Raw genomic sequence first — 10,862 nt, 5'->3', positions numbered from 1 at the left:
AAAGAAAACTTTCCCTGACTTTAGAAGAGTAAGGATGTCTCGAAATGGCTTTTCTGAAATCTGTAGCAGGCCATATTCAATCTTTTGGATGTCCACTGGTAAATTCAGGACAGTTATTGCTCCCCATACTACGCATCTTTTCCAATTTTGTTTCAGCGAATTAGTACCTAGAACGCTACGTTCCCCATACTACACAAGAGAAAGTCAAAAATTAAGTTACACTCAACCGTAACATTTTGTCGGAAAGAGACATTTTCATGAATGTGGTTGGCAACACTTCAACAGCTCACTTAAACTAGTGCACAGTTACATGTGTAAAACAGAAGTCAGTATCAATTGAATTGCATTTGGATAGCGTACATTGTTGTAGTTTATTGCATTTGCTATAAAATATAGTTTTCAAGCAGTGCGTAGCCACAGCGGGGAAAGAGTTGGTCCTGGCCAAACGGGAAGTAATCTGAACCCCCCAAACACGCTGTTACAATTACTCTAAATTACCGCTGCATTGAAGTTAACTGCAGACCATAGGCGCCGACCTAGGAGGGGGTGCAAGGCACTTCCTGCCCCATCCCCCCGAATTCCTTGAGAAGTACATAATACCTAAAAAATATTGTTGTCAATCTTGCTCCCCTCCTTTTGTATGAAGTTTCCACTTCTGCTGCAGACTGTCTACATTTACAACAAAATTTTCTCATAAATACTAACCAGTTCAAATAAAAAAACAATATTGCTACGAACACGTTTACTATAGCGCCAGTATATCAATATACCGTATGTTTAAGGTAGGAGATTGGGTTTTCATTTTGACATCGCGTCCTGACAAGGTTCATCGCAGCTGTAATAAAGTGAGGCTCATAACTGTACAGTGCAAGGGGACTGGGCAAGTTACCGTGACGTGGTTATCTTTGCTTTCGATCCTCACATTTTGAAGCGAATTAAAGGAAACATGTTGAAACGTCTAAGGAAATGTGTTGGCATTAAAGGAACAGTGCTATTCGTCAATTTTCACATTGGATCCACACTTTATGAACATCCTGAATTAGCGTAGTTACATTAATGTATCAATTTCCACATTACGTTGGGTATGTGCGAAGTAGAAAACCCAGTGTGTAACTAAAAGTGGGTGTAAAACGCATACATGAAACCATTCCTAGAAATTATATATTTTACGAACGCTTGCAGACTATTAATGTTAAAATCACACACGAAATATACATGGGATGGCATAAACTAATGCTATAACAAAAATTCTGGCAGCGGTGGGATTCGAACCCACGCCTCAGAAGAGACTGGTGCCTAAAACCAGCGCCTTAGACCGCTCGGCCACGCTACCACACTTTAATGAAAGAATATGCGTGATAACACGGTAGCCTGCCGTCTAATTTTGTCAGTATTCTGAAGAAACTCAAATGTTGTTGATAATTATAGTAGAGGGCAATGGGGGAAGAGATATTTCCCAGGTATGAAAATTTCTGCAAAGCATCCCCTCAAGAATCTCATTAACACCATGTTAAACCATAGGAGCCTACACCCCAGCTAACCCCAAAGATCAACCACTCTATCTAACATTTTTTACTTCGAGCACTGGTAGAGAGTCAATAATTTGAATATTGGTACGTGGTATTGTTGAACGGTGTTCTAGCAATGGATTCTATTGCAGTGCAGTGTGGAAACATAAATTTTAAGCAAAAGTTAAATAGGATTAGTTCTGGATTTGGAGGTTTTTCCCACGTCAACGTTATGCACAGAAAGGCTAATCAAGACTGGACCTAGAGTTTAAATGTTGTTGTTGTTGTTAAACCACTTGCTCAATGTTAAAATACACAGAACCATTTTCTACTAGTATGTTGGGGAGGAGATTGATTTCAATACACGGGAACCCAGCCAGCACAAGAAAAAGTAAGTCGGGAGGAGCGGGAAGAATTAATTTAGTTTTGGGGACAGACATTTATTATATACCATATCCCTAAATATCAATGTGGAATATGTGTTGTGTATGAATTAATTTCTTTAGTTCATCGGTGTGGTAGCGTGGCCAAGCGGTCTAAGGCGCTGGTTTTAGGCACCAGTCTCTTCTGAGGCGTGGGTTCGAATCCCACCGCTGCCAGTATTTTCGTTATAGCTACAACGGCTGGGGGTTGGTCGAGCCGACCACCCGTCCCCCTAGTCTGGGTGCACGCCCCCCTGGTGGCCCGCGTGCGAGGGAGGCCAGCAGTCGGTATGTAAGTCAGGGCCAGTATTGGGCTGTAGCGCTATAGGGTTTTTGGTATAGGGCCGGTAGCAACCCACCATCGTGTGGAAATGAGTAAGCGCAATCCGGTTCCGGAAACCTACTATAACGGCTGGGGATACGTCGGGCTGACCTCCCGAGTGTTCCAATAGTGGTTGCAGATCTTCTTGCTTAGAGGTGACGAAGGAAAGCGTGGGAGGGAGACCGGCAGTCGGTAGGTAAGCCAAGGCCCTTCAGGGCTGTTGCGCAAAGGATTATTATCATAGCGTGTGTAATGCAGCGCTTGAAGTGGAAAACATTACCGTATAACTTGGTGATAATGAGACAGCTGGACGGGGGGGGGGGGGGGAGGATGCTTGACAAACATTTTGCCAGCTAGGGAGATACAATCGCCCAGCATCCCCCTTCACTTCGACCAATCTAAAGCTGATCTAACAATGAGGTCAATTGCAGTTCAATGCGGAAACTTGTAAACTTGTAAATCTTAAGCAGAGGCAAGATAGGTGAAATGAGAAGTGATAAAATAAAGCGGTGGGATTCGAACCCACGCCTCCGAAGAGACTGGTGCCTTAAACCAGCGCCTTAGACCGCTCGGCCACGCTACCACATAGTAATAACGATACAGGAAAGTGCAGTTATGAAATAAGTAGTCAGAGGTCTATTTTTTGTCACTACTGAAGAAAGTAACATGGTACATGGTAACATGTAATTGATAATTTAGAGCGATTTTACGATACAGGGAATTTCTCAATTTTGTTTGAAATTCGGCATACTCACTAATTTTGGCCCCCTAATCACGAATCTGCAGTCAAAATTTGGCGCTCACACGTGGACATAGCAAAATAATCTAAATTAAGTTCTTATTTCCACACCCTCGATTTCCAAATTTCCCGCCGATTCCGGGCTCCGCCCCTGGGGTAATTGACCTACCGCCCCCAACCGCTATCGTGGCCCCGCCTATATCTATAGAGTCCCTGTTAAAGGCATGTTAGAAATTGGCCGGATTCACCTGCCCCCCAAATAAGCGCCAAATTTTAAGTGCAGGTTCGTGATTACGAGGCCCAAATTAGAGTTGACGAGCTGTATCTTTGCGGGTGTCCTTTGCTACTCCGCCAGAGTGTGAGAGAGATACGTTTATGTAGTTGCCACCTACTCGCCCGTTTGGTGGTCGACAGCAAGGACAGAACGCAAGGATAATGACGCGCAGCCGGTGGCTCCTCCCCCTTGCTACTGCGCAGCCAGGCTTGGGCAGGGTTCACCCGCAAAGATACAGCTCGTCAACTCTAGTAAGTATCCCAAATTTTAAACAAATTGGATAAATTCCCCTTATTGTTAAATTATACCGATAATTTTAGTAGAGCATCATACTATCGAGTACAGTTTAATTTTGATCTAGCAATGGGCTCTATTGCAGTACACTGCGGAGAAGTGTAAATTTTATGCAGAAGAGAAGGAAATAAAATAAAAAAGTGATAAAGAAAACCTGGCAGCGGTGGGATTCGAACCCACGCCTCACGAAGAGATTGGTACCTAAAACCAGCGCCTTAGACAACTCTGCCACGCTACCACTTACGCCTCTTAGAACAGGCAAATTCAGTTACAAGGGTTGGAACTTAAATAGTGGCAACACTGCTGTGGATACACTATGCAATGGAATATAGTAGTGGCGCTGATAGCACACGTTGTTGACATACATACCTTACCTCCGAGCAAATGGACTCGCCTGTCCCACGTCACAGGCAGGCGCATAAGCGAGGGAAACACAGTCACTTGTAAGCGAGCGGTCTAACGTGAAGGTCAGTATGTTTTCCAAACAGGAACAACGGAGTTGGATCAAGATTGAATGTGCCAGAGGTCGTACAGCACGACAGTGTCATCAAGGGCTTCAAGAAGCGTGCGGGGAATCGGCATTGCCGTACAGAACAGTGGCACGGTGGGTAAAAGCCTTCAACGAAGGTCGGCAAACTGTGGCCGACATGCATCGGGCAGGTCGTCCTAGCGTCCCTGAAGAAGTGCAAGCTGTTGCCGCGTTAGTGGACAGTGATCGAAGCATGACGATTCGTGAGCTCGCCCACGAAACCGGATTAGCGCATACGACTGTGCTTCGCATCCTGAAGGAACGCCTGGGCATGCGCAAAATTGCATCACGATGGGTTCCGCATGAGTTGACGGAAATTCAGAAATGGATGCGTTACGACGCTGCTCAGACGCACTTGGAGCACTATGAGCGCGAAGGTGAGGCTTTCTCACGCCGTATCGTAACACTGGATGAGACATGGGCCAGATCTTACGAGCCAACACTGAAACGCCAATCCAACGAATGGCGTCATTATGGGTCGCCGCGAAAGTCGAAAGTGCGTCAGAGCCCCAGTGTGGTGAAAGTTATGGTGATTCTCGTGTACGACTGTGATGGTGTTATCCTAACGCATTACGTTCCTCCACGGCAGACTGTCAATGCCCAGTATTACTGTTCATTTTTGGAGCATCAACTGCGACCAGCTTTGCGAAAGAAGCGGCAACACTTTCTGCGCAACCCACACATCATTTTGCACGACAATGCACGGGCGCATACAGCGCAAGCTGTGGCTGCTCTGTTCGGTCGATGGGACTGGGAAGTACTGTACCATCCACCATACTCCCCGAACTTAAGTCCTTGTGACTTTGATTTGATTCCGAAGATGAAGGAACCACTTCGTGGCTTTCGCTTCAGAACTGTTCCAGAGATTCAACAGGCAGTAGACCGCTCCATTCGCACCATCAACAGAACAGGCTCTGCTAACGGTATACTACGCCTTCCACATCGCTGGCAACGGGTTCTACACAACGCTGGTGACTACTTTGAAGGACAGTAACAGGTACAAACATGTAACTCTTGTGTATCGGTTGTGAATAAATAGTTGCCACTATTTAAGTTCCAACCCTCGTATAAAGTAACTACTCGCCGTATAGGTTTTGTCAATATATTGAAGAAACTAAAATAGTAAATTTAGTGTAGCATCGTAGTATCTGGTATGGTTGAACGCGGATACAGGATTGGATCCAATTGCAGTGTAGTGTGGAAAATTGCACATTTTATGCACAAATACGCTAATCGGGACTGGACACTGTATGCTTTCATCGGATATCGAACCCGTGACACCTTGATTACAATGCAACGACAAAAGCAAGTTTGGAGAAGCCAACACTAGTTTAATAAATGATGCTGGAAAAGGTTAGAAATAAAGTTTTTTTTGTGAAATATCACGAAAACTCCTCTTATCGAGTTTGCTTTATTGCACTTTATAAGGGCTGGACCTACAGATCACGATGTGTCTCCACCGGGTATCGAACTCAGAACACCTTAATTTAAGGCAACGACGTTATCACTACTTCACCAAGGAAGCATGAAAATGTTTTTTTTTCATTAATACTACTTAAGCTGTTTTGAGAAACATTATTCAAGCCTACCAACAGGATTTTTTTCTCAGGGAGAACAGAAGTGCTAAAAGTGAGGGAAAAGTTAGGTGATGCTATCCACCTAGTTAAGAAAGTTCTCATAAAGCATCCCCCATTAGGATAATTTGAATATGTATGCCCCCACCCACTTCATTGCCTCAATATTGACCCATACAAGCTTCCATCCCCTCCCCTTCACCAAACTGGTGAGCATTTCCACTTCCAACACTGGGAGAGGGGGCAGAGTATGAAGACATATCTTGCCATATCTTGACATAAAAACTCATATTTTGCCATTTATTATTATTATTGTTTTACAAATCATAAAATTTAAATTGAACTGATAATACCGTGCCATTGTTGTTAAGTTCAGATGATTCCACTATTTATATAAACTTGATTCGACTTGCTTCCTTTTAACAAACATCTGCCACGTTGTTGGTAATTAGGTTCCAAAACATGGGGGGGGGGGGTAAGAACAGTTTACTTTCCCTTGGTAGATAAGGTTTAGCATAGTACGGGGGCAAAAATGTCGGGCAACTGCCCTCCACGCCCCCCCCTAATCGCCGATACTGACAGTGGATCTTTGTATTTCTGTACTTTTGTTACATTTATCAGAGACCACATACTATGTTTTCACTCTACGATTTCAACATACGAATTATATGATGCTTTCCAAGATATCTAAGGGGGGCAAGTACCCCCTGGGCCGCCTCTCATCTGATATATGCATTCTTTCGTATATTTATTAAACCGTCTTAGCATGGATGGAAACCATAAATATACCAAGAGAGAGACCAATTGGAAGGAGACGAATACCAACGTCCAACACAACCCGCTCCAACTGCAGCCAAACTCGAGCAGAATTTACGTCAAATCATTCTCTACCCTGTCGTTTATTGCTGTCTCTATTACCGCCAAACTCAAAGCAATTCGTGCAGGTCTGGAGATCAACCCAGTCTCCTGTGAAATTCGCATGTGGGGTAATCGCTGAAGCGTGGGAGGTACAAGAGACAAACATGGCGCCTATCGTGTCAGTGTTCTGAACTCGTGAATTAGGCTCCAAATCCAGGATCTGAATGTTATATTTTACATCTAATAGCTTCACTACAAACAACATTATGATAGGAATTAAATGTCGGTTCCTTTCCTAAACACAACCACAAAGTTTGGCAAAATTCCTGCTCTCTAATAGATCCATGAAGTAGCATATGCAGACAGAAGTCCGAAATTTTGAAAAAGAAAAAAAATCAAGTTAAAAGCTTATAGAACTCGGGGAAAACGCGAAGTAGTAAATGCCAACACCCCTTAATATAACCACAAGATAACGATTTTTGTTTTTGAACATCTTTCAAAATGGTGGAGTACTTGTCAGGATCGCCATGTGTGGAGCAGCCGATGTGTCAGGATGCCTTAGTTGAATAGAGTAAGAACTGTTACGTAGTACGTAAATGTTAATTGAGAAAGGCCAAAACAAATAAAAACATGCCTATACAGCGACAGAATACAGATACGTGCACTCTCATCCTCAAGGAGATGCAGGATGTAGTCCCTTCCGAAACTTTGAGAAAACGAATTTGCCTTAAACAATTCGGTGAAAAACATTATTGGCAAATTCCAAACGCACTTCGAATGACCAGATTACGATTTTCCTCCTTGAACTTCTCCCAAAGATAGTGGAGAACTTGTCTTGATCGCCATGTGTGGATTATTCTTTACAATGGACCCAGATTCAAGAGGGGGGGGGGGCTTTTCCCTAGTGGAGAAGTTGAGGTATTCTGGTTCTTAAATAAGGATGTGTTTTTCCAATCGAAAAAAATAGCTTTTCGTCTTTTTAAACTTTATTTTATACGTAACATACCGTGTGCATTCTGTTTAACATTCTATGAGATCGCATGTGAGACACTTCTCAGAATGGACGAGAACTCCATATTAAGAATATGGTAACATGTAGTATGTGTAATTTTACTCCACAAAATCAAGGTACAGCTCTTTATATAATTGTAAAGGAATACCGATACAATATGTACAATATTACTATTCAGGACGAATAATAACAGCCGAAACCACTTCTTTTTAGAAGAAGTGGCGGAGGAATCGGGTGGAAATACAACATCTATCATCTTAGGAGGTGACTTTAATTCAGTATTAAGAGCCATTGATCAGAAACCAGGTTATGTTATAACTACTCACCAACGTTAAAAGCATTAGTAGATGGATTACAACTTGTGGATGCATGGGAATATGTGAAAAGTAATGAAGAGGGTTTTACATATATTAAACCAAATCATGCCTTGCGCTTTGACATAATTTATGTATCTAATAATACGACCAACACGTTTCTAATGTACAAACATTCCCAATTTGCTTTTCAGATCATTTCACATATATTGTTAAAATGAAAATAGACACAGATAATATATGTAGAGTAGCAGGTTTTCTGGCACTTAAATAATGCATTTATTCATGAAAAAGAATTCATAGCACGTTGACAAGTAAAATGGAATACGTGGATAACAAAATAACACTTATAATTCAAATCTTGTTGAGTGGTGACATAGCTGGTTTTAAAGTAGAATTCCAGATATTTTGCAAAAACTATGGAAAACAAAAATTTCAAGACAAAAAGAGTGTGTACAATTTCTACTATAGTGTCTTTCATAAATTAAAAAATTAATCATTGCAAGGTAAGATAGTAGAAGACAAAATTAAGCGCGTTCAGGTTATATTACTAGGTCTGCATAGAAATAAAATGAAATGTATTCAAGTAAGAAGTAGGGTACAACCCATTGATCATGAGGAAACAAACACGTTATATCACACAAAACAAGAACGAAATAGAGGTCAAAAGACAATTATTACTAAAATAAAAAACAAACATGAGAAAGAAATTACAACGCAACACGAAATTCAAAAAGAAATAATGGAACATTTTCAACACACATTTGAAACAGAAGCGATGTAATAAATCAAAACATAATAATAAATAATATACCAACAACACTTCAGGATGAATATAGGAATATATTAGAAAAAGAGTTTACTCAGGACGAAATAACAAGAGCGGTATTTAGTTTAAGAGAAAATGTATCACCTGGTATAGATGGTACTACAAGTAAATGTAATAAATGTTATAAAAATGTATGGTCTAATATGGGACATACAGTAAATAAGTGGGTTCAAGAAGTATTTCACAAAAATAAGATATGAAAAAATTGTAGTACTCGAGTGACTGTTTTAATACCTAAAGCATATAATCCGTTAATAATTAATTATTACAGACCATCTAATGACTGTTGATTATAAATTCTTAAGAAAAAATATATCAAATAGGTTAAAACCATTGTTAGTAGGTAACACACAATATGGAATGCCAAGTGTTGGCACCATACACCAAGCATTAATGATAACTAGAGATATAATAGCAACATATGAAGAGAAGAGTGACACTGGCCCAGCTATTTTCACACTTGACTTTACATCTGCATGTGACTATGTTAGCCATAAATATTTATAATTAGTTTTACAAAAACTTGGCTTTAATGATAAATGTATTAGTTGGTTACAACTATTAACTAATAATATGTGTATTAAAATACACATTATGGGACTACAGCCCCCTCCAAAATTTTTAGAAAAGCAATATTTTCAAATAGAAACAGTGAAGAACTCGGGGGAAAATCAGACTAAATGCAAACTCCCGTTTAAAATGCCCCCTGATTGCCATTTTTGAGAGTAGAAGTTCTAAACATACGAAATATCTTATTGTGTACATCAACAGCTAGTTATACGACACAGACTGTAACAATTCCTGACTTTAAGTATTATCCTAACACCAAATGGAAAGGAGTGCAATGCCTTCTTACCAATTCTATTTACTACATATTATACTGCAAGCATATTACGTACGCATGTAACTTTAAAGATTTCTGACTTCAATAATTAAGGCAAATCATAACATAAAGAATTATGCAAATTAGCTAAAAGTTGTGTATCAATAAAAGGAAGGTATATTATATGTAACCATGTTAACATAAAACTGTAACTTGTAATTCTCGAAAATAAAAAAAAATTAAAAAGCTGTCTAAGGCGCCAGATTCAAGCGACAGTTTTCTTCTCCTTAAGAGAGAAGTTGAGGAATTCTGGTCCTCGAATGAGGGCGTGGGTTCGAATCCCACTCCCGGTACACAATAATTTTTGTTCACAACCACATTCTCAATGTCATAATTTACAGCTAATAGCGTCACAAGAAACAACTTTATGATAGGAATTAACTGTCGGTTCTTTTTTTCCCACAAAAACCAAAAAGATTGTCAAAATGCCTACTCTCTACTGGATCCATGCACAGGGAGAAGATATATGAGGTAATACCTTCCGAAACTTTGAGAAAAAGAATTTCCAAACGAAAGCCTTAAACAATTCGGTCAAAAACCTTACTGGTAAATTCCAAATGCCCTTCGAATGATTACGGATTACGATTTTCCTCTTTGAACAACTCCCAAAGGTGGTGGAGTATTTGTCAGGATCGCCATCATGTGTGGAGTACTTGTCAGAATGGCCGAGCTGACGCAGGCCCCGCGCTCAAGCGAGGGTTTTCTCGTTACTGGAGAAATTTGAGGTGTTCTGGTACTTGAATAAGGGTGTGGCTTTCAATTACATTTCAAAAAAATATTTTCCTCTTCTTGAACTTTATTCCATACGTAGCATTCGGTGTGCATTCTATGCTTAACATTCTATATGGTCGAGTGTGGAACAGGGTGGATAAAAATCATGATTTTTATTTAACAGATCATTTTTGATAACTTTTTATTATAAAAAAACGGATTCTTTATTTAAATAGATTCTCTACTTTTTTTAAAAAAAAATGCTTAAAATTGATTGTATGGTTCTTAGCACTATACACGTAGATATATATGTTTTCTGTAGAAATAACGGCCCTGTAAAATATTTGAACAGTTTGATTAAAGCAAATAAAAAAATATATGTACATTTATATTTTTTCGCCTCTGTATATACGAGGGTCACTATTTATATTTTGAGCCTTGGCAACACTGATTGAAGTTAGGCGCGATTTGACGTTTGCACGGAATCGTCTGGCATTATTGACCATAACGTACTTCAAATGTTTTGTCAATAGCTTCATTTGTGTTGTTTATGTTGCCTTGGAGATTGCGCGACAACAATAAAATGGAATTAA

At 40.1% G+C, this 10,862-nt stretch overlaps 3 non-coding genes across 3 annotated transcripts; 1 reads left to right on the top strand and 2 right to left on the bottom strand.

The window, feature by feature from the left end:
- Positions 1-1,251: 1,251 nt before the first annotated feature.
- On the bottom strand, positions 1,252-1,333 carry TRNAL-UAG (transfer RNA leucine (anticodon UAG)). The gene has a single exon. It is a non-coding gene; the product is annotated as a tRNA-Leu (tRNA).
- Positions 1,334-2,025: 692 nt separating this feature from the next.
- TRNAL-UAG (transfer RNA leucine (anticodon UAG)) lies at positions 2,026-2,107 on the top strand. The gene has a single exon. It is a non-coding gene; the product is annotated as a tRNA-Leu (tRNA).
- Positions 2,108-2,746: 639 nt separating this feature from the next.
- On the bottom strand, positions 2,747-2,835 carry TRNAL-AAG (transfer RNA leucine (anticodon AAG)). Its single transcript has one exon. It is a non-coding gene; the product is annotated as a tRNA-Leu (tRNA).
- Positions 2,836-10,862: the final 8,027 nt, after the last annotated feature.

Source organism: Lepisma saccharinum, chromosome 28, assembly GCF_977018435.1.
Source record: "Lepisma saccharinum chromosome 28, izLepSacc3.1, whole genome shotgun sequence".
NCBI lineage: Eukaryota > Metazoa > Arthropoda > Insecta > Zygentoma > Lepismatidae > Lepisma > Lepisma saccharinum.
Note: the sequence above shows the minus strand (reverse complement) of the source record. Positions and strands in the feature narration are given on the sequence as shown.